The sequence below is a fragment of the Lycorma delicatula genome, chromosome 2 (assembly GCF_047948215.1).
Source record: "Lycorma delicatula isolate Av1 chromosome 2, ASM4794821v1, whole genome shotgun sequence".
Taxonomy (NCBI): Eukaryota; Metazoa; Arthropoda; class Insecta; order Hemiptera; family Fulgoridae; genus Lycorma; species Lycorma delicatula.
Genome location: NC_134456.1, coordinates 10865579 through 10888304, shown reverse-complemented (window position 1 = coordinate 10888304; position 22726 = coordinate 10865579). Strand labels below are relative to the sequence as shown.

The window sequence follows — 22726 nt, the reverse complement described above, 5'->3', positions numbered from 1 at the left end:
ACTGTGGGGCATATGATTCCCCTGAACATGTAGTATTTGAATGTAACCGTTGGACTGAAAGCAGGCAATCCTGTGTAAGACGTATAGGGCCATTATCTACGGAGAATGTCATGGATAAAATGCTACTTAACGAGGATAACTTTAATGTGATCTCGTCGTTTATAACCGCAGTTATAAAGAAGAAAGATGAGGAAGCTCGTCAAGAAGAAACCGCTCGCTGATGACGGCTTGTCGTAGGTGGAATTTCCACCTACGAAATAGAAGAGCTAACCGGTGAACTGACCTGCCGTGCCGGACATACAGCCGGCGGGCGGGGAGGCGAGCTAGAGTAAAGGACACTCCTCTGGCGCGAGTCAAACTTGATTGTAGATCCGTTCCAGAGGAGTAGGTGGGAATATAAATAAAAAAAAAAACAGTGGTGAACGCGTCTTCCCAAAACAGCTGATTTGGAAGTCGAGAGTTCCAGCGTTCAAGTCCTAGTAAAGCCAGTTATTTTTACACGGATGTGAATACTAGATCGTGGATACCGGTGTTCTTTAGTGGTTGGGTTTCAATTAACCACACATCTTAGGAATGGTCGAACTGAGAATGTACAAGACTACACTTCATTTACACTCATTACATATCATCCTCATTCATCCTCTGAAGTATTATCCAAACGGTAATTATCGGAGGCTAAACAGGAAAAAGAAGAAGGTCTTCCCGCCTACCGGCTATATACCGGCATGGCAGGTCGGCCTACCGGTAGCTCTTTTGAGAGTAATCTTTTATTTTATATGCCCCTTTCAGACACCACGCCATACCTGGAGTGTCATGACGTGGTGTCGAGGTCTTTTCTCTATATCTTGTGTTTTATTATTTCCTAAACTATAACGATATCCTTGTAATAATCATAAACGTTACGCTTTTATTAATTTGGTTATTGATGACATAAAACTGGTAGTCAAACTGTTTGTTCCCTTTAATCTTAAGACCAAATATCATGGTCTTACCGTGAAGTATATTTCACGGTCTTGGAATGCTGATGTAGGCTACATCAATACATTTGGTTTAATAAAGAGAATAAAGTGGAAAACAACTTCATATCTCACTTTTCTTCGTAGTTCAAATGGGACGATGATCAACATCTTTTCCATAACACGTTTCCAGCATTAAAGCGCTTCCTTAGTTGTCCTCTTCCTCCTTTTTAATAGAGCGTAGACTGGGATTTCTTGAAGTTTCCAATCTTTCTTCTTCTGGAAGGAAGAATAGAGGAAGAAGGAATTATTTTTCCCTTCTATGGTTCCTATGCTTTGTTATTTACAACAATTAAACTGCCGTAAGCCGATCCTAAGCCTGAGTCCATCACCCAAGAGGGAAGTGTGAATTCAAGTGTGTCAACTTTGTAAGAATCCTTAGTCCACCTGGCTTTGGAGGTAGCCCTCAGTTATAGGACTCCCCGCCTGGGATTACAGGTATAAACGGTTAAAGGTCTTTATGGCGGAGGAGAACATCTCCCAATTGGTATAGGGCGGAAGAATATAGAAGGTCAATCTCCAAATGAAACCCACAGCAAATCCAGGCGCTCTAAGGTGGCAACCCGCCGCCACTGGTCTTACCCTGCAATCAGTCGGGAGAACTTTTAATTAGCGGCAAGCATAAATTGGGACATTTATTATTCTTGAAAATTACTATATCATTTTCAGATATAACTTTTGTCTGTTCATCTTCAACAATTATGTTAGGTTACGACCCCGAACAAAACCGTTTTGATTTTTTTTTCCAATTCTTAATACGAGTATTTCTTTTGATTTAAATAAATTAAAACCGATCAAAAGATTAGATTAATTTTAAAAAAAATTTACACAAATCATAATTCGTCTTTGATCATATTCTTGGAAGTTTTTTATGAATAATTGCATTTTACAGCTTTGATTTTGAGCTGTTGGCTTGGTCGGAATATAACCACCGACCAGATAAATTTTTGACTAAAAAGGTGGGAAGTGATACATATAATTTTTGAAAGGCATTTATATGTAAAATGTAGGAAATCGTGACCGTTACCTGTTCAAGATACTTTTAAGGAATTCTATGACTAACTTTACGAATTTTTTATTTTTTCACAAATATTCAAAGTTTTTGGGCCGAGAATTGATTCAAAACGCTCCCAATTAGGTGTCTTCAACAGTTAAAAAATTAGGTAATTTTTTTTTCAATTAAGTTTTTCCAGAAAAACGTAACTTTAAGAATTTGTAAAAAATATACTCGATAAAGGTTTCAAACGTCACAAAAATAGTTAATAGTCAACTTCGTTGAGCTCTAGAAACAAATATCTTTTTTTATAAAAATCTTATCCTTTTATATATGATATGGTCTTCTTATCTTTGAAATTGTTTCCAGACATATTCGATATAGCCATCAAACGAGTAGTGTAGATAAAACAAACTAGTGGGTTGCAATAAGTCATTAATTTTTCCATAAAGATTCGGTATGAATTCAAGAAGCTCTTCGCCATCTGGTTCTGCAAAGGATAATTTTAAATTATTAATTAATTATTTAAATATAATTTTCTTAGTATTATTTTCATCCTGTATGTTTCTTATTCATAATTATTGAAAGTTTATCGAAACGACGTTTCATAACGATTGTGTAAAATAGATTGGTAATTTTCTTCGCTTTACTTAAAACGCTGAAAATCATGCATTAATCATTTTTACACCAGATTTTGTTCATATATTGCAGAAATTTGCCGCAAAAGAATAAATTACAGAAATACACAAAAGAAATCGTGAGAAATGTTACTTGTAAAAAGAAAAAGAAAAATTTTATCGTTTGATCTTCGTGGTCCTAATAATTTTTTTTTTTTTTTTACTGTTTAGCCTTTGAAACAGGGCCGGCCCTAGGCGGTAGGCAAGGGAGGCTGCTGCCTGCGGCGTCAAAATTTAGGAGCCTGTAAACTAGAGCGCAAAAAAATAAACACATCCCACTAAAATATATTTCGATTACTTGAATCTGGAAAATAACATTATTTTCCATTTAATAATATTATTATTGTACTAAAGTTTAGTTTATTGGTTTAAAAGCATATTTAAATTATATCTGAAAATAGTAGCTCCTAGTTTTAGTTTGTAAGTTCGTAGTCGTTAGCTCGTTAAAAATGTAAATTTCGTTTTTCAATCAAAGACTTTTCAGTAATCTGTATTAGTATTATTGTCTTAATTCAATTATATCTCATTTTCTAGTTAACAAGATTTTTTTATAATTCTGTTTTTCTTCTAATTTTAAAGTTTTTTTGAAGCTTGTGGGGCGGAATTTTTTTGGATTTGCCTATGGTGGCAAAAACGCTAGGGCTGGCCCTATCTGGAACCACTATAAGGTATTAATTCAGAAGATGAAGTGGATGTTATATATGAATATAAATGAAATATAGTCTTGTACAGGCCCAGGTCAACCATTCCTGAGATGTGTGATTAATTGAAATTCATCCACCAAAGCACCAAAGAACAGCCGGTACCCATCATCTACTATTGAAATCGTATATGCCTGCCTTTACTAGGATTTGAACTTAAAAACTATAGACGTCAAAGTCAGCTGATTTACGGCGATGAGTTCACCACTAGACCAACCTAGTGGGTTTAGTTGTTATAAATTGAATGAATAAATCCAGCCAATCTTTTATAGTTATAATTAAAGGATTAAAATAAGAACCGTAAAGAAGTACTAATCTTTCATACTATTATTCTTATTGAGAATGTTTTTATTAGAGATTATTTGTTTTATGTTTTGTTAAGTTATTCACTGCTGATATAAGTTTAATGATAAAAATATCTATTCATAATTCTTGTTAATACGATTTTTGGCATGTTATTGAAAAAACGAATACGTTAAATTTTATTAAAAAAAATCTATTGTCAATCTAGTCGAGAGAAATTATTATAAATAACTGCTATGAAAATACATCGTATCAGGCACTAAATAAAGTAAAATGAAAACAAAAGGGCTGTTACACTGTCATCGAATTTATCAACTTATAATATAGATTTTTCAACTGATGTTTAAAGGTTATCGTAAAAAAAAAAATGTATTGTTTCCCTTTTATAATTTTATTATGTTAATTTAAAAAATATAATTTATAAAAAATAATAAATTAAAAACCTTCGCATTTACATTTGAAACGAACGTATCAGAAAGATTGTTAACTTTGATAATAATTTTTTTTTCTACTTTCATCATTAATTGATTGATTTATTTGTTTTATGAGAAGTTAAATTTGTTATTATTTACATATAAACTAATTACCGTTGAAATAATTTATTTATTCAATTGTATTAAAGCCATTCATCATTACAAATCGACGATATATAAACCGAACAACAGCTACGAAAATACTGCAGTATAGAAAAATGAAATTACTGTCATCATAAATCTAATTTTAATTTTTCAATAACAAGATAGCCCACGATTCCTTTTTTTTGTTTTCGATGAGTGGGAGGATCCTCCTCCGCCCGGAGTTTCTTTTTTTATGGCTAATCCTATTTTTTTAAATACCGGTTACGAAAATAGAAAAAAATCTGATATGGAGACCACATGATTTCCTTGTACGCCTATTAAATTACGTATACACATTTTTCTTCTGCACTTCATTTAAACTTATTTTGGAAGTGAGATACTATACTCCAATTCTTTAATAAAGTGGACAGTAACACGATTGTTGAAATATTGATTTTTATTACCATCAAATATTTAAACGATTATTCAATTCAACAATCTTACATGAAATATTAGGATAGAGTAAAAGTCCTTTTATTACTCGTATAACTAGATCAGTATTATTCGTATCTTGGTGAGTGGCTGATTAACAAATTGTTAAAGTTTTAGATTTTCGTAATCTTATTATTCTTTTCTTGGTCTCATGAAGTGGCAATGAGGTTGATCTAGTGGTGAATGCGTCTTCCCAAATCAGCTGATTTAGAAGTCGAGAGTTCCAGCGTTCAAGTCCTAGTAAAGCCAGTTATTTTTACACGGACTTGAATACTAAATTGTGGATACCGTTGGTTTGGTGGTTGGGTTTCAATTAACCACACATCTCAGGAATGTTTCGAATTGAGACTGTACAAGACTATACTTCATTTACACTCATACATATCAATCTCTGAATTATTATCTGAACAGTAGTTACCGGAGGCTAAACAGGAAATGAAAAAAGGGTATTCTCGGCGAGGAAGGATCCAATCGGTGATTTCCAGATAAGAGTGGAAAATAATTTTAAAACCAAAATGCCAGTGAAGTTAGTGATAAATAATCATAAGATATTAATAATAAATACCTTTACAAATATTACTCTGTAATATTGAAATTATTATTATTATTATTATTATTTATTTTTGCCATCATTTTGCGATGAAGGTTGGAGATGAAAATTATTTTAAATATTTTATTAACTTTTTTAACAATAAACAGAAGCAAATGTTATAATAAAAGTTTTTATTAAAATAATTTATTACAAAATAAATAACTTTAAGTGCGATAATTTTCAAATAGATGTTGCTGATCTTACTCTGACTTATTTTTGGCGTATACTTTTTTAATATATATATATATATATATATGTACATACATTTTTTTTTTTAGCTAAATACGTATTTATAATGAAGTTGAATAATATGTTGGATTTTAACTGTATTAGTTTAATATATATTGTGTTTCTACATTTGAAAGTGGTCAAAGACTCAGAGATAACATCATACAAATTTTTTAAATCTTTGTACAGGATAGCCCTCAGAGCAACAAACGAAACAAATCACATTACATACAGAACACAATCACTAAACAAAAACAATAGACCTGTAATTCATTAACTGAACTGTTTTGACTTTACAATGCACCAGTCATTTCATAGATGCAACTTAAAAATCTACCAATACTGATATAATCTGTCATATAACCATAATTTGTACTTCCATTAAAACAGGGTATACAAAAAGATCTGAACATTGTGAATTATATAGATGTAAAACAATCATGAACCGATAGAATAGACAGAATTCCAATTCAACATTCTATCTTACCGCATTCTAAATACGTGTCAGCCTAATTAAAAAAAAACTGACAAAACAATTTTAGGATTTTCCTTTCACGAGGCCTTTTTCTGATACACGGCTTACCCACAAATAGATACACACAACTTAATTAAAAATATTTATCAATAAAACACAATATTTTTTGTTTAATTCAATGATTCTAACTGAAGCGAACGCGCATATCGTATTTCATTTGCGCGGGTGTGGCGGTACTAGCGAACATTTTAAATAGTTTACTCATTTATTTAATTCTATCTACTTTTTATAACTTTCCAATCAAAATAATTTTTAGGAACGGGGGTGAAATTTAGCAAAAACATTTTTTTACAAAAGTTGTTTACTGTATTAATATTCAAAACATTATTAAAAAAAAATAATAATAACGTAACCTTAATTAAGCAAAATCTAGAGTTATATTTTCTCTAACTTTTACTGTTTATTAATATTTAACAGTTAATTCGCCTATAGGTAACTGGTACGAAAGGAAGTTGATGCTGTTACAAATTATCATTATTACGTAATAAAAGTTTAAAAAAAACAGAAATATTAGTAATTTTTTTTTTTTTAATATTAACAAATTTATAATAAATAAACAAAAATATTAATTCAATTCGTAATTCGTTAAGCATAATCTCAAACACATTTTTTTAGCAACTTTACAACATTATTCATATTATCTTAGTAAAATCATTGCTAAATATAATATATTTACATACGTAAGATGTATAAGATATATAACTATATATTACTATATATAACTATATAACTATATTACTATATATTAAGAAAAACATGTTTTTTTTTAAATGCAGTGCTATCTGTTGAACGAAAAAGCAACACACACTATACCTAATATTTTATGATTCCATTACAGTGTTTCCGATATGTGTGTCCGCTATAAACTAAACACCTACTGGACCGATTTCCACGCGGGGAAAAGGGAGACAGAGAAGAATCGGATAAGGTAAATGGGGAAAATTGGAAAAGGGAATAAAGTAAAAAGGGAACAAAGGGGAAATGGGGAAAAGAAAGAACGGGGAAACGGGGAAAAGTAAATGGAAAGGGGAAGGAGAAAAATAAAAAGATAAAGGGTGAAGAGGAATGGGGGGAAGAAACAGGGTAAGTAAAGGAAAAGGGGAAGAAATTGGAAAATGGTGGAAAGGGAAAGGGAATATGATAAAAATGAAAACGGGGAAAAGATGAGAAGGAAAATGGCAAAATGTAAAGGGAGAAAGAGGGGAAGGAGAAAGGCTAAAAGTGAAAGGGTAAACTTTGTGAAGTTCCGTAATGTTCATTTTGTTAATTTTTTATCAAATTTTCAATTGTGTTCATTTAATCTATATATATATATATATATACAAATCTAGCAGTAGAGCAGCATTACCGGGTTTGCTATTACCTAATAAATTTAATAAGTTAGACAGATTTGCGGATAATGTAATTAGAATATAGAATTTGAATGTATTGAATGAAACATTTTGTTGTAAACACTTACATATACCGTATTGAAAATCGGAACTCTCCCAAAAAATATTAATGTTGATCTGTTTATTTATTTACAAATCTGTCGGAAGAAAATTCTCTTTATATCAGTTATGCCTAATGATATAATTTCAACATAAAATAGGACTATTGAAATTAAGAGAGAATTATTATATTTACATCTTCTTAAGAAATGATACTATTAAGAAATACGAGGAATGTCATTCAAATTTGACCGTTGTACGAATACAGTTTATATATTAGGGTGTATTAGTGTTTGTTTATATTAGGACAAGACCCATGAACTCTGACAGAGAATCACAGCTGACTATCGCGAATCCGGCTGCAAGGGGCGGAGAAATCGACGGAGAAAAAAAACTCATGAACTCTGCACTAAATAGATGTTTTAAAGTTCAAGTTATCAAATAAAAACCAACAAAGAATTAACGAAGCGGATTAAAAATAGTTTTATTTTTATATAGATAGTTTTTTTTATAAAATATTTTTAACTAATTTACCTCTGCAAAAATGTTTAATTATTTATAAAATTGCAATTAACTGCTACAATTTTGTTACGCTAAAGAATTATAATATTTTCAACATTTCTCTTTTTATTTATCAACTTAACGTCTGATCTACAGATATAGTTAAATAAATGCTCTCACTAGCGGACAAAATCTTGTACCTTTTGCTGGGGAAGCCAAATAATCTATTGTGTTTAATTAATTTACAAAAACACATTATATTTTATCTTGTTTAGTTTAGTGAATTTAACAAACTTAAATGTATAATGTTTGTATGACATCGAATTTTGTATGTTTTATTTTAATGTATCTTGTTAAACGATTAATTGTTAATCAATTAATAATTTAATACAATTAATGCCGACCTTCGTGGTTGAGTAAGTAACATCTTTCTTTTTCCTGTTTAGCCTCCGGTAACTACCGTTTACATAATTCTTCAGAGGATGAATGAGGATGATATGTATGAGTGTAAATGAAGTGTAGTCTTGTACATTCTCAGTTCGACCGTTCCTGAGATGTGTGGTTAATTGAAACCCAACCGCCAAAGAACACCGGTATCCACGATCTAGTATTCAAATCCGTGTAAAAATAACTGGCTTTACTAGGACTTGAACGCTGTAACTCTCGACTTCCAAGTCAGCTGATTTGGGAAGACGCGTTAACCACTAGACCAACCCGGTGGGTCGAGTAAGTAACATCTAGGGATTTCGTGCGGAAGTCCGGGGTTTGAATACAGGTTAGGCATGACATCTTTTCAAACGTTACTAATTTCCACCGAGCTGTTGATGCAGATCGAGCAAAGGAATAAAATGGGACCCAAATATTTTTACTAAAACTTACGATTTTTTTAAAATTATACTCAAAATACAGTATAATTTTGATGATAAAAACGTCATTTGTTCATACGACTCATCTAAAATCTTTCTCAAGAATTTTAATTTTTATTTTTATTTATACGTTTAATATTGCATAATTTTTAAATGAAAACATCACTTAATCAAGGGAGTGAGATCAGATTCAAAAACGTTTGCTGAATATTTTTAATCTTTTTCAGAATTGTACTCTAAATATACATAAATTTCATAAAATTTTTCCACAACAAAGTGTGTTCAGGAACTCTGAATTAAATTTAATCTCTAAATTAAATTAAATTCGTAACCTTTATATCGAACCTAATAGGATTATCCCATTCTTATCAAGTTTCTCTTCTCTGATTTTTACTATTTATTATTACCAATCTATTAAATATTATCTATCAACCCACTCTGTTTCGAATATTGAAGTCAAAATGACTGTTCCCTTGAAAATAATTCTTCCAATAATTTATTGCAACCCTTTACACAGTTTATCTACCGACATTTTTTTAATTTATTTTATCATGAAGCGATTACAAAATCTACTTTCGATTACACTGAATGATCTGAAAAAATATCTAAGATGGTTTTTTCAAAGCTGCACAATCATCAAATAAATTCCCGTTTTTGAATTCTATATGTGAACATAAAACGCGGTTATCGCGTTTAATCTTGACGATTGCTGCCTACCTCAAGGCAGTTTACTAAATACACTGAAATTATTCTTTTGTTTTCTCACAAATAATATTCGTAATTTATTAATTTAAATTACGTTAGGAATATTTTTACTTCTAAAAATTTTCTAAAATTAAATGACTAAATAATAAATAAGATTGTAAATTTTAAAAATTAATAAACAAAACTGCCCCAAAACAAAAAATTGCTCTTTAATATAGGCTAATCAAAGAGCGTGCGGGTGAAAGTTTTGTATGAAATATTTCTATATTTTATAATTTTTTTTTTCCATTTTTCTTTTTAAATTGTTCTAAACATATATATATATATATAGGCTTATATAATTTATGTAATAATTTATAATTTTTATAATTTAAATAAAAAAGTGACATGGCAAAACAGGACACATAAAATGATTAAATCCCAAAAATTAACTTGTTCAACATATAACAAAAAATGCCTTTCGGCTAAAACAAAACTTAAACATTATAAAACTATAGTTCAGCCAGAAGTCACCTACGGAAGCGAGACCCTTTTCAAAATCACTCAGAATAACCGAATTGATAAATTTCTGAAAATAAAGAGGAGAATTGTCAGAACGTGTATCAATAAAAAACAGCAAAAAGAAGGCCAATGGTGGATTGTGCCAAATGAGGTAGTGTATCGAGAAATAGAGCCTGTTACTGATACTATGCGGAAAAAAAGAATCTCTTTCTTTGGTTATCTGATAAGGACACCGGAAGCAAGACTGTCAAGAAATATCATTGAAAAGCTCTGGTTCCAAAAGTTAGAAAGAAGTAGGACGGATCAAAGAAATTAGAGAAGATATGAAAGAATTGGGAATTTCCCTGACCGACCTACAGAATAAAACTGGAAAAATTACAAAGCTAAAAGACAAAAACATTAGAGTTAAGCAAAAGACAGACAAACAACAAAATACAACGAAGAGGGTGTTTACAGATGAAGAAAGGAAAGCAAGATCTGAACGGATGAAGAAATACTGGGCAGCTCCGAAGAGTAAAATAATACGCTTTTCTCAGAAAAGATCCAACTAAAATTTACTCCCATGTTGGCCGTAAAAGCATAATAATAATAGAAATAATATAGGCTTATATGTATAAACTAAACCAGAAAATATTTTTTTTTTGTTTTATTTATTTGTTTTTCTTTGTACACATAATATATATATATACATATATAGACAAATTTAAATAGCCTATGATATTTACGGTAACGTAAGGATTCCAAGGCGGGTTCTTACATCTAAACCGGTTCAGCCGTTGAGCTGCTACAGTGGAACAAATATACATACATGTATACACCCTAAAAATATATTACACTTCTTTTTGAATAGTTTTGTAAAAATGTATTTAAAACATGTTATGGTCGAAATGTACGCGACTGAAGCGCACAAATTAATTTTGGCGGCAGGAGCACACATCAAGGACACTTACATTTTTATAGTTTTATGTTAATCTTTAATTTTTTTTAGTACTTCTAAAAATTTTTTATTACCGTAATTTTATGCTGATTGAAGGCAAAGAGGTGTGTAGACTCGATTGCAGTATACCATGAAGCAGCGTAATAGCCATAATCACCGGAACAAACGAAGCAAACCCAAATTCAGTCTAAAAAAAAGACAGATTTAATGAAGTAGAACTATTAAATTATTTATCTCCATTACATAATGTACAATGTTCTTAGTTTTATCTTAAATTATTAAAATTGAGTTTAATTTTATTACCGTTAGGATATGCGTGCTTCAGTTATGGTAACTGAAGCACAAGTTTTATGAGGTTGAATATCTGTACGCTTGGCACATGTGCATCGTCCATGTAAAATTTAAAATAATTTTGAAAATAAGGAATTAAACATTATTATCAAACAATATAATAAAATTAAAGTAATTAATTTCATTGTAAAATATTAATGCAAGCATAAATATATTGTTTTCTATGAAATCAGTATTTCACATATAAATTGCTCACTTGAAATTTTTTATTAAAATATATATCAGAAATACCCCGACGAACTGTTACCAAATGAGACTGTAACGTTCTCTATAGAGAACGTTACTACCCTCCAGACTTTCAAATGCTGATCGCGTAAAAAGATACAAAAAAAAAAATTTGAAGGATTCGCAAGTCAATCTCATGTTTTTTCTTAATTTCCTTCTAATACAAATAATGAATATGAGATCTTTGAGTTTCTTTCATCTCCTTTTCAAATTGTTCTTATTTAACATTTTTCTGCATTAACGAAATTCTCGAGATTATCAACAAAAACCTAAATTTAAATGTCTTCAGACTCGGACTCGGACTAAAAAAAAAAAAAAAAAAAAAAACTGTATTTCATCTCCACACAAATGTTTTCTGTGATCTGTCATCAAACGAAATAAATCTCATTAGTTATATATTTTCTTCTTGCATTCGCAAATTATATCACTATTTTGAATCCTCTCTTTTCAATTCGATAAAGGAAAAATATTATTTAGTTATATCGGTTTGCGTAAAATATAAGTAACATTTAAATAAATGTGTTAATTTATGATTAATTACCGTAATAAAAAGTAAAAATAAGAACTATTTATAATTTAAAAACAATTTCAATTATGAGCATAATTGAATTACAAAGATGTGACTCAACTAATTTAATAAAAGTAATTTAAATAGTATTTTGTAAATAGCAATTAATTATATGATAATGCGATCAAGCAGCTCCAACAGTTATGATTCGGGTATCTGAAATCTACACAAACCGCCTTATAAAAAGAGTTTATCCCTAGTTATTGTATATTTTATAACGTAATTTAATTTTTTAAACGCTACAGGAAATTAAATTTTATATTTAGGTCGTGGATCCCAATTTTGAAAATTTGATCAGCAGTGTAATTATAACAGTTATTTTTTAATTACTAAATCCCTAATTAAATATAGTTTTATGTACTACTAAATTTCGATGTTAGCTTTTGAAATCAAATATTCCCAACACTAACTTTATATAACGTCCATATCGTTAGTTTATACATTAAAAAGAAAACATACAGACAAAGGGCGTAACCCACCGGGTTGGTTTAGTAGTGAATGCGTCTTCCCAAATCAGCTGATTTGGAAGTCGAAAGTTCCAGCGTTCATCTCCTAGTAAAGGAAGTTACTTTTATACGGATTTGAATACTAGATCGTGGATACCGGTGTTCTTTGGTGGTTGGGTTTCAATTAACCATACATCTCAGGAATGGTCGAACTGAGACTGTACAAAACTACACTTCACGTACACTCAAACATATCATCCTCATTCATCCTTTGAAGTAATAACTGAATGGTAATTCCCGGAGGCTAAACAGGAGAAAGAAAAAAGAAAAAAAAGAAGACAAACGACGTATTCAAATAAAACAAGTAACACAGTTGCAAATTTGCACACCAGTGCAAATGAAATACAGAATGCACGCGCGCTGTAATTAGAACCATTATGTAAATAAAATGATAAATATTTTAAATTAAGTTTTATTTTTTCATTCGCACGGGTGTGGCGGTACTATCGGCGACGGTCGGCACTAACTAAACTAATGTAATTTCATAACTTACATGGAACAAATTTTGCTTGCACGGTTATCAGACTGGTGTAACCGCGAGGCTTAATGCATCAGCTACCAAGTCAACCTAGTGACCGAATTCAAGACCCAGCCAAAACGTGTAACATTTTTAGACTTTAAATATTATTCATTTATTTAATTCTACCATTCAACTGTGGCGTCAACATAGGAGACGACTACAACAGTTGTACATCAGTGCTAGCAACCTTTTAAATATTAATTAAATTAAATAAATAATTAATATTTAAAGTGTAAAAATAATTTGATTGCCGACCCTGAGGAATTTTTAATTTCTAGGTTCAAGAGGAGGAGGGAAAAGGAAATTTTCCACAGGGGAAAAAGGGAAATTCCAAGATGGTGGTCTGCGACCATAGCGCTCACTGTGGTGAGAGAGGGTACGATTGATGCAACATGCCCAGTTAGGTACTAGTTTAGAGCATTTTTTTGGAGTGGGGGTATAATTTTTTTTAGTAAATATTGTTATTTTTTAATCGTTAATAAATGTGCCTGCGAAAAATATGACCTTAATTAGGCAAAATCTCAAGATACTGAGAGTGAACTTGCTTTACAGCCTCACCCCCTTGATCCTGTAAGTTGAAAATTTAATGGCATCAATGCCCACCTCCCCGTGAATAGAAGTAATTTAATCATGACTGGTCAAAATCGGTCCAGTAGTTGTGAAAATATAAAGTGTTTTAGAAGCCAACACCGAACCGTACAACGTATATACGAACATTAACATCCGGAAAATTTCTATACAGTTTTTTGGGTTCCTTTGGTGTCAAAAAGTCAAGATCCGCTGAAAACCGCATATGCCCAAAGTGGACCGATTATAATACTTTCCCTTCTAGAGCTATAGCGATATCTCTAGACGGTAAAGTAAAAACAAAAAAATTGATATACACTTATGTATATTGTTTATTTATCCAGCAAGTGTTCTTTATTTAAAATATTTTTAGATTCGAAGTAATTTTTATTGCTATCGCTTAAGTATTTTAATGGTGTTATGATTACCTGGCATTCAGTATTTCAGACAGATAAAGGTATTGTGTAGTATTAATTTATTGTTCAGTGATAAGTTAATTTTTTTTTTAATATCTAATACATTTTTTGATAGTTGTGACCGTTGGGCATTCGTTTATTCCAAATGTGTGCTGGTCTAACTGTGAGGCGTGTTATTTACCCAAGTCATGTGAAATTAATATTGTAACGGGTAGGAAAGCTACCAGAAAGATAAAAAAGAGAGAAAATGAAAAAAAAAGATTTTATAATAGACGACAAAGGGATTCTTTCTAGAAAAGGATTCATAGAAAAGCGTAGAAGGCGCGGAAAATGAAAATAATTACGCTTGAACAAATAAAAAAAACGAGTTGGGTACTAATACTGCAGGTCATAAAATAAAGTTTGCCCCCTGTGCTGGTCACGCCGGTTAGAGGCGAAAAGGCATAAAGACCGAGACCCGGTACCTGTCGGTGTAGGGGGGGGGGGGGGTTGGTAACGGCATAGCCGGGCTTGGCCCCCCTTGGTGAGAATTAGAGGCAGGCAAACAAAAGGTCTGTACCGGGGCGGTTGACCTGCCGTACCGGGTGTAAAACCGGCGGGTGGGAAGACCACCTTAGAGTCAAAGACACGTCCTGGGCCGAGTATACTTAACTGGATGTCCGGCCCAGGGATGTAGGGAAAAAAAAATAGGTCATAAAATAAAGACAGTGGTATAAATATTGCCGGGGACCACGAGTATTCTGTTTTGGACAGTAGCTGAAAACAAGAAGCTGTTCGACGTGTTATTTGTTTAAAGGAGTGAAAGCGACGGTATTCTATTCATTTATAAAGTGTCGAGTAGTTCTTATGTAAACAGCAAAAGTAATAATATTTCAGAAATTCACCGAATGAATTTCAATTTTCCCGAGTTATTTGAATTAGGAGTGAAAATGACAGTAGTCTATTCATCATAAAGTGTAGGGTAGTTCTTTTGTAAACATTAAAAGTAATAATACTTGCAAAAAGTGAATTGAATTAATTTTAAATTTTCCTATTGTTATCTTATCGTTAATGCAATATTAGGATCTAACGCTCATTTTAACGTTTTTAGTAAATTTGACTGTATTTTAGTGTTTATAATTTGTCATTAAATCAATTTTGTTTTTTTTTAAATTTAAATTACTACTTTTTACATTATAAATTATTTAATTACATTTATAAGAATTTAATTTACGTATGCTATCTCTCAATATCCTTGTCGAACCGCGAACACTCGATAATATGCCGATTATAAATTTCAAAGGACATATTCCAAGTATAAATGTTAATGTTACATTTCATATATATATATATATATATATAAGTTAAATGTTTCATTTCATTTTATTTGCCACGTCTTCTGCTAATCTTGTTCGGCGAGTAAGAGTTTGATTCTGTGATTCAATATAGAGATTTTTGTATACTATTTGAAGGACTGTTATAAGAAAAACTTTTTACTGTCGTATTAGAGTTGTTAGAATGTCAAATGTGTTTACGGAACACAAAATTGAAGAGAAAACAGTTATTTGTGAAACTCGATTCATACTAATGACAAGTGTTTGCTTTTCTAACACATAAAAAAGTTAGGTAAATTTTAATGAAAAACATTCAATAATGGAGAAGGGATTTTTTAATTTTGAAAAGGAAACTCTTTTTTTATCATAAATTTCAAACGCTTTGTAAGAACGAATATCAAGCAATATATATGTTCTAATGTTTTAAAAATCTATTAACCGTTCCTCTTGTATTATACCTTGATCTAAATAATACGTAGTTATTAGGAATAAGATTAAGTCATCAGACTCCTTTTAATCATTTATGCAGTAATGTTTTATTTTATAAATTTTAAAAGAACAAATAATAAAACTTAATTATCGGTATGATAATTAAGTTTTATTATTACAAACAAAAGTAATGAAATGTAGTAGAAATAACAAAGATGGACTGCTGAATGTGAAAATAGGAGGAGAAAAGATTATGGAGGTAGAAGAATTTTGTTATTTGGGTAATAGAATTACTAAAGATGGACGAAGCAGGAGCGATATAAAATGCCGAATAGGACAAGCGAAACGAGCCTTCAGTAAGAAATATAATTTGTTTACATCAAAAATTAATTTAAATGTCTTTTGGAAAATCGGAGTATCTGGGAAGAAAAGATTAGAAGCTTTTTAAATGCGGTGCTATAGGAGAATGTTAAAAATCAGACGGGTGGATAAAGTGACAAATGAAGAGGTATTGCGGCAAATAGATGAAGAAAGAAGCATTTGGTAAAATATAGTTAAAAGAAGAGATAGACTTATAGGCCACATACGAAGGCATCCTGGAATAGTCGCTTTAATATTGGAAGGACAGGTAGAAGGAAAAAATTGTGTAGGCAGGCCACGTTTGGAATATGTAAAACAAATTGTTAGGGATGTAGGATGTAGAGGGTATACTGAAATGAAATGACTAGCACTAGATAGGGAATCTTGGAGACCTGCATCAAACCAGTCAAATGACTGGACGAAAAAAAAAAGATCGGTATGAAGAGATCTCGTAAAATTGTTTAGTAAGTAATGAAAAACTGCAATTGCAGACGTTTATGAAGGACAGGTTAAGTATTCCAATATCAAGACGGAGTTATAAAAGTAATAAAAAGAAATCTGAAAGCCGAATTAGGATCATTTTTTATATTTCTCAATGATAAACTCAAAATCAGCTGTATTTGTTTGATTGAAATCGTTTAATACAATGTTCCTAATTTATGATAATATAGATATTTTATTAAAGGACCCACTTTAACAAGTGAAATATATCTATGAAATCGATCAATTTTGTTTTCACTTTCGTCAGTACATTCAAACGGTAATAATAATACTTTAGAATAGTCTTCATCTTTCTCGTAATTACTTTTAATACAGCCTCTAATGGGATTATCAATGTTGAAATTAGCAGTACCAGTCATTTCATACTTTTCCAGAACTTCCACAAAGAATAGTCGTTATCATTTGAGGTAAAAATTCCAAATATTACACTGCTGAAGAGATTCATGATAAGATTTTATAATAACCGTTTAAAAGTGATAAAGTTTGGATTTTAGTATTTTGTCAGTTATATTGAAGTTGTAATTTCTCAGTGACGGAATCGTATAGTAGACAAATGTCGATCAATAGATGGATTTATTACCAGTTTTTGTAAAGTTTTCATAAAAACAATATTGTCAATATAACTCTTGCCTTTAGATCTTAAGTAGAAAATTTGTCATTAATACTTTTAATTAAATTTGTGTATATATTTTACAGAGTAGGAGAGATTAAACAGATTAGGAGAAGGTTCAACACTTTACTAACATTTTATTTGAGTGTCAGTAATTGCGGAACGGTCATATAAGAGAAAACATAACTTGACTCTCCATCAAAAGCTTCCTTCACATCTAAAACTTTAATTTCAGTAAACCAAAAAGAATCGGATTTACCTTAAAAGGTTACTTAGGGAAATTTTGCTTCTGTTCTCTAAGGTACCCTGGTCAATTTACACAGTTTTTACACATTCACAAACAACATCTTGTTATGAAAATCGAGAACAAAATTTCTCACATTATGTATTTTCATGGGACTTTACCGACTTAAAAGGTTTCTTTCATACGGATAAGGCACAAAATCACGAAATGAAATCACGTTAATGAAAATCACGAACAAGATTTCTGTTATATTACGGTACTGCCTCAGAACAGACAGATGACATAAAATTAGAATACAACACCAAATTAAAAAACAAAAAAATTAAATTATGAAAAGACAATTATTTAAACACAATATTATTACGGAATAGAAGCAATATTACAAATATCTCATATGACTGTAGCACAACTAATTAGATGCAAGCAAGCAGTATTTAAAGCAAGTAGTTTGCTTTGACCATTTCATATCTCTGCAGCAAATTTACCGCTCGGATATATAATCTCATCTGAAATTCTAGTTGAATATTTTAAAATTTTAGGAAACAATTATAAGTTGGCCTAACTTAAATACTGAAAATGCCGGTGGAGGATACAAAGATATCATCTCGTACGAGTCAGATTCTGTTTAAAATAACTTTGCTATAACGTGGCCGATTTGCCACGAAATAAAATCGAGGATATTTGGCATTTTTTATCCATCATACAATTTGTAGGTTCATAAATAGACAAACAGAATAGTGCCTTTATCTTGCACTTTTTTAAACAGAATTTTTTGCTTCACATTTTGTCACACAATTTTAAAAAAACTGTTTAAGAAAAGAAACTGTGCACTTTTTATAAAAGGTGTATTTCCTAATTATCATTTTTTGTTATGCGTGTCAATGATGAGTTAAAATATAATTATTTAAATCGATCTTGCTGTTGACATTCAATAATTTGTTTTAATTTATTATACTTTTTATTAAGATAAAATTAAAAAATTAAAGTTCTTTTGTCATGTAAGTACAGAGGTATAAAAGTAAAAAGCAGACAAGACAGTCGTTTCTGATGAATGCCTTATACAAAACTACTTAATTTTAAATATTTATAATTTTATTTAAATAATATTATTTCGTTTATTTAATTTAATGAATCTAGCTAAAGCGCGCGCGCAAATCGTATTTGATTCGCGCGGGTGTGGCGATAATAGCGGTATCAGTCGGCCCTAACTAAACTAATTTCACAACTTACATAGAACAACTTTCGCTTGTACGGTCGGCAGACTGGTGTAGCCGCGAGGCTTAACCCCCTAGATCATCCGAGTCAAGCGGATGATTGAGTTCGAGACCCTGCCAGACTGAGTTACTTCTTTACGCTTACATTATTCATTTATTTAATTCTACCGCTCACCTGTGACGTCACAACAGAGCAGTAGTTGTTTACAGCATTTTTTGAAGTAGGAGTGTAATTTTTCAAAATATTTTTCTTTTGCAAATATTGTTATTCTTTAATTGTTAACTAATTTACCTAAGAAAAATATGACTTTAATTAGGCGAAATCTCCAGATACTGAGGGTAACCTTTCTCTACAGCCTCACTACTTTGTTATTTTAAGTTGAAAATTTAATGGCAATTTATGTCCCATACATTGAAGTAATATGACAAAGTTTGGTCAAAATCGGTCCAGTAATTCTACAGCTATAAGGTGAATTAAAGGCCAACACCGAATACACCATTATATAAGAACATTAATATCTGGAAAATTTCCATCCGGTTTTTTGTGTTCCTTATGTGTCAAAATGTCAAGATCGGTTAAAAACCACATATATGCCCAAATTAAACCGAAAAGTAAAAAAAAAATATATATATAATGAAGGTATAATTCTAAATTAAAAAGAAATTAAAGAGTTAATATGTACAGTGATTCACGAAGAATGTAAAAATTTTCAGGATATACTCTTCTGGTGAAAATAAAGAAAAATGTTCTCGTAAACATAGGTTCGGAAACGCTTCATTAGCGAGTGTCGGCTGGCAACATTCTGGGATAATAAACAAATAAATGGTTTAAACAAAACTTGTAAAAAATTTATTTCTGTGTGAAATGCTTACGAATAAAGTATACAAACTAAATAATATAAACGCAAAAATTTGGAATTCTATTTAAAACTAAATGTATTAAATTTGGAAATTTTTGACAAGAAGAAAAAAAAATTCAGTTTTACAAATAAAAGAATTAAATACTTTAGGAAAATAATAAACACAAACAACTAAAACCGACTCGCAAACAATTAAATAAATTTCTCAAAATGTCTTCAGCCACAGTGGATAAAGCTGTCTGCCCGACGAAAAATGTTTTAGTGGGTTACCAAATTATTTCAAGCTTCTTTTGTATTAGTTGTACCACAATGAAAATTCTAATAAGTTGCTCTACTCTTATACTATACGTTTGTTCATACAGTAATGATTTCAAGCGATCCCACAGGTAATAGTCCAGAGGTTAAGTCATTCGACCTTGGAAGCTAGTTGATACATCTGTCCCGTTCAATCCACTTGTTTAAAAAGTCCATTTAAGTGTTCCGTATTTGCCTGAGAAATTGCGGTTTCGTTCCATGGCGCTGAAAAATTATCTGCCTTGTTGAACACAGGAACAGCTTCCAATAGTTATGGAAAATTATCCGAAACATTTTTATTGAAAATAAATGATCCAAATATTTTATCGCCTACAATACTGCACCAAACCTTTACGTGGAAGCTATGTTCATATCCAGTTTCCACGGTGCGTATGTATTTTCGTGACTATGTATTTGACTGTAAATAAAAACTCCACTTCAAGTCTATATGGTTTAATTAGTAAAAAAATAGAATCTACGTTATTATTAACATTATCCAGAATCCAGTCATAAAGATTTAAACGTACAGGAAGTAAATTGTATTCCTTTTTTAGATTAAAAAGATAGGATTTATCTTTTTCTTGAAATCGCCGTACATTATACTGTGTTAAACCAGTGCGGTAAGAAATTCTTCCGGTACCGGTAACTTGTAAAATAAATTATCTCAAACAAATTTAGATAAAATTAATTTTTTAATTAGGTTTAAAGATGTCTAACCTGTTTTATTGATGTGTTTTTCCAATTGTTATTTTTCCAAAATATATAATTCTTTTGTTTTGTAATATCGAAAAATTTGTTTCGTTTAAAACCTAGTTAAAATTTGACACGTTTTTATAAGTTTTGTTTTTAATAAACTTGAAATTCTTAGGTTTGTATTTAGTTTCTGTAAACTTTATTCATACTCATTTTACTCGGAATAAAATTTTCTACAAGTTTTATTTAAAAATATTTTACGAATCTATAACTGATTTAATAAAGTTATTTTATTAAAATAAAATAAAATAAAACATACGACGTGTGTTTTCGACCACAGTATTTTGTCTTTTACACCAGATTTTTCAAGAACTACTAAAAATGCAGTTTGGAGACCAATTTTTTTTTTTTTAATTTTTCACGTCGATTTCATACAAAATTATTAAATTTACCCCTTAACTTGTGTGTCAAGAATTATAGTTCGGCTTAATTTTACTGTGGGCGCAGATAACAGGGCGAAATCTTTCGCCAGCTGGCACTATATGGATGCGTTTATGAATCTATATTTATACGAACTTTCTTCTTTATAACATGTCCTGAAAGTCTGTTACATTTTTGGCGAGTCATCCTGTATCAAAAAAATAGCTCACCGTATTAAGTTGAATTACAGAAAAACTTTACAAGGAAATTATCAGAACGCCATTCATTAAAAAATACATTATGAGGTTGATTTTATAAAGTGAGGTGCTGAACAAATTTCGGTTTTCTATATAGGTGGATAAAGGAAAAGAGAATTATAATTAGATTATTATAATTATAATTATTAGAGTATTATAATTAAATCATTGTTATGAAAATAATAAAGCCGTTAAATAATGGACAATAATTGTAGTTTAATTACAATCACTTATCATTTACTTCTTGTTATTTTGAACAGATTGTAACGTTGCTGTTTTGTAAGAAGAAAGAAGAAATATTCAAACAAAAAATATTTATATAAATAATAAGTATTACAAGTATTAGGATTAATAAGTACTTGTAATGATATAAATAATAAAAAAATCACATTTAATATATTGTATTTGTGATACTCGTTCCTTTTACATGTTACTTTTGTTGAAAGCCGGTTAAGTAAAGAAACAATAAAAATTAAAATAAAGTGCAAAGTTCAGTCGGTTAAATATTTAACTAGCTCTCTACACAATACACTGATGAGAATTTTAGCAAAAAATTTTGAATTAAATATTGTCTATTTTATAGTAATCTTACTTTAAGTAAAAATTACACAATCCATTGTAAAAGGGTTTCTTAGAACTTGGTTATAATATATATATATATATATATATATATATATATATATATATATATATTGCTGACAGTAATCTCTAATCTCATTAAATACAATTGATGCTAACATATACATGTACAGACATAACTAACTTCTGTAATAATTCTTACATTCTATACCATTTATTTACCTTATATTAAGTTGATTTCAGAAGTAGTGACGTATACTAATGGGTGTAAACTAAGTAGTTAGATTTAGTGGTTCATTTACAGTAGGACAGGAAACATAAATTTTCAATCTGTCACACCATCATATATCACCTTTAATTTAAATTCATGGTCTTGTAAAGGAATGCTGAATCTATTACATTCGTGAAATTTAATAAAATTTCTTCATAAACTTATAATTACCAATCAGTTGATCTTAACAGGAAATTTCTGATGTCATAGGATTTGGAAAACACATTCTCTTTTACCGAAATTGGGTGCTTTTCATAGATTTATATTCTCTTAAAATTGAATTTATTTATAATTTCAAGAGTTTTAAATTTTATTTACCGAGTGTTATTTAAAAACTTCTACAAAGAAAAATGAGGTAATTTGTAATAAAAGTGTACGGTTATTGATGAAATGGAGATTTATAGAACCAAAATATTATTGTCAGTAATTAAATCTCTTATTAAAAAAAAACGGTAAATTTATTTTACGTTTGTTGTTAATTAATGTATAATAA

At 30.3% G+C, this 22726-nt stretch overlaps 1 long non-coding RNA gene across 1 annotated transcript in view; it reads right to left on the bottom strand.

Annotated features, from left to right (window-relative positions):
• Positions 1 to 22726, bottom strand: part of LOC142320116 (uncharacterized) — a 443053-nt gene that overhangs the window by 139531 nt on the left and 280796 nt on the right. The window contains exon 3 of the long non-coding RNA XR_012755291.1: positions 11110 to 11222. This is a non-coding gene — a long non-coding RNA (uncharacterized LOC142320116). The remainder of the gene's footprint in view (positions 1 to 11109; positions 11223 to 22726) is intronic.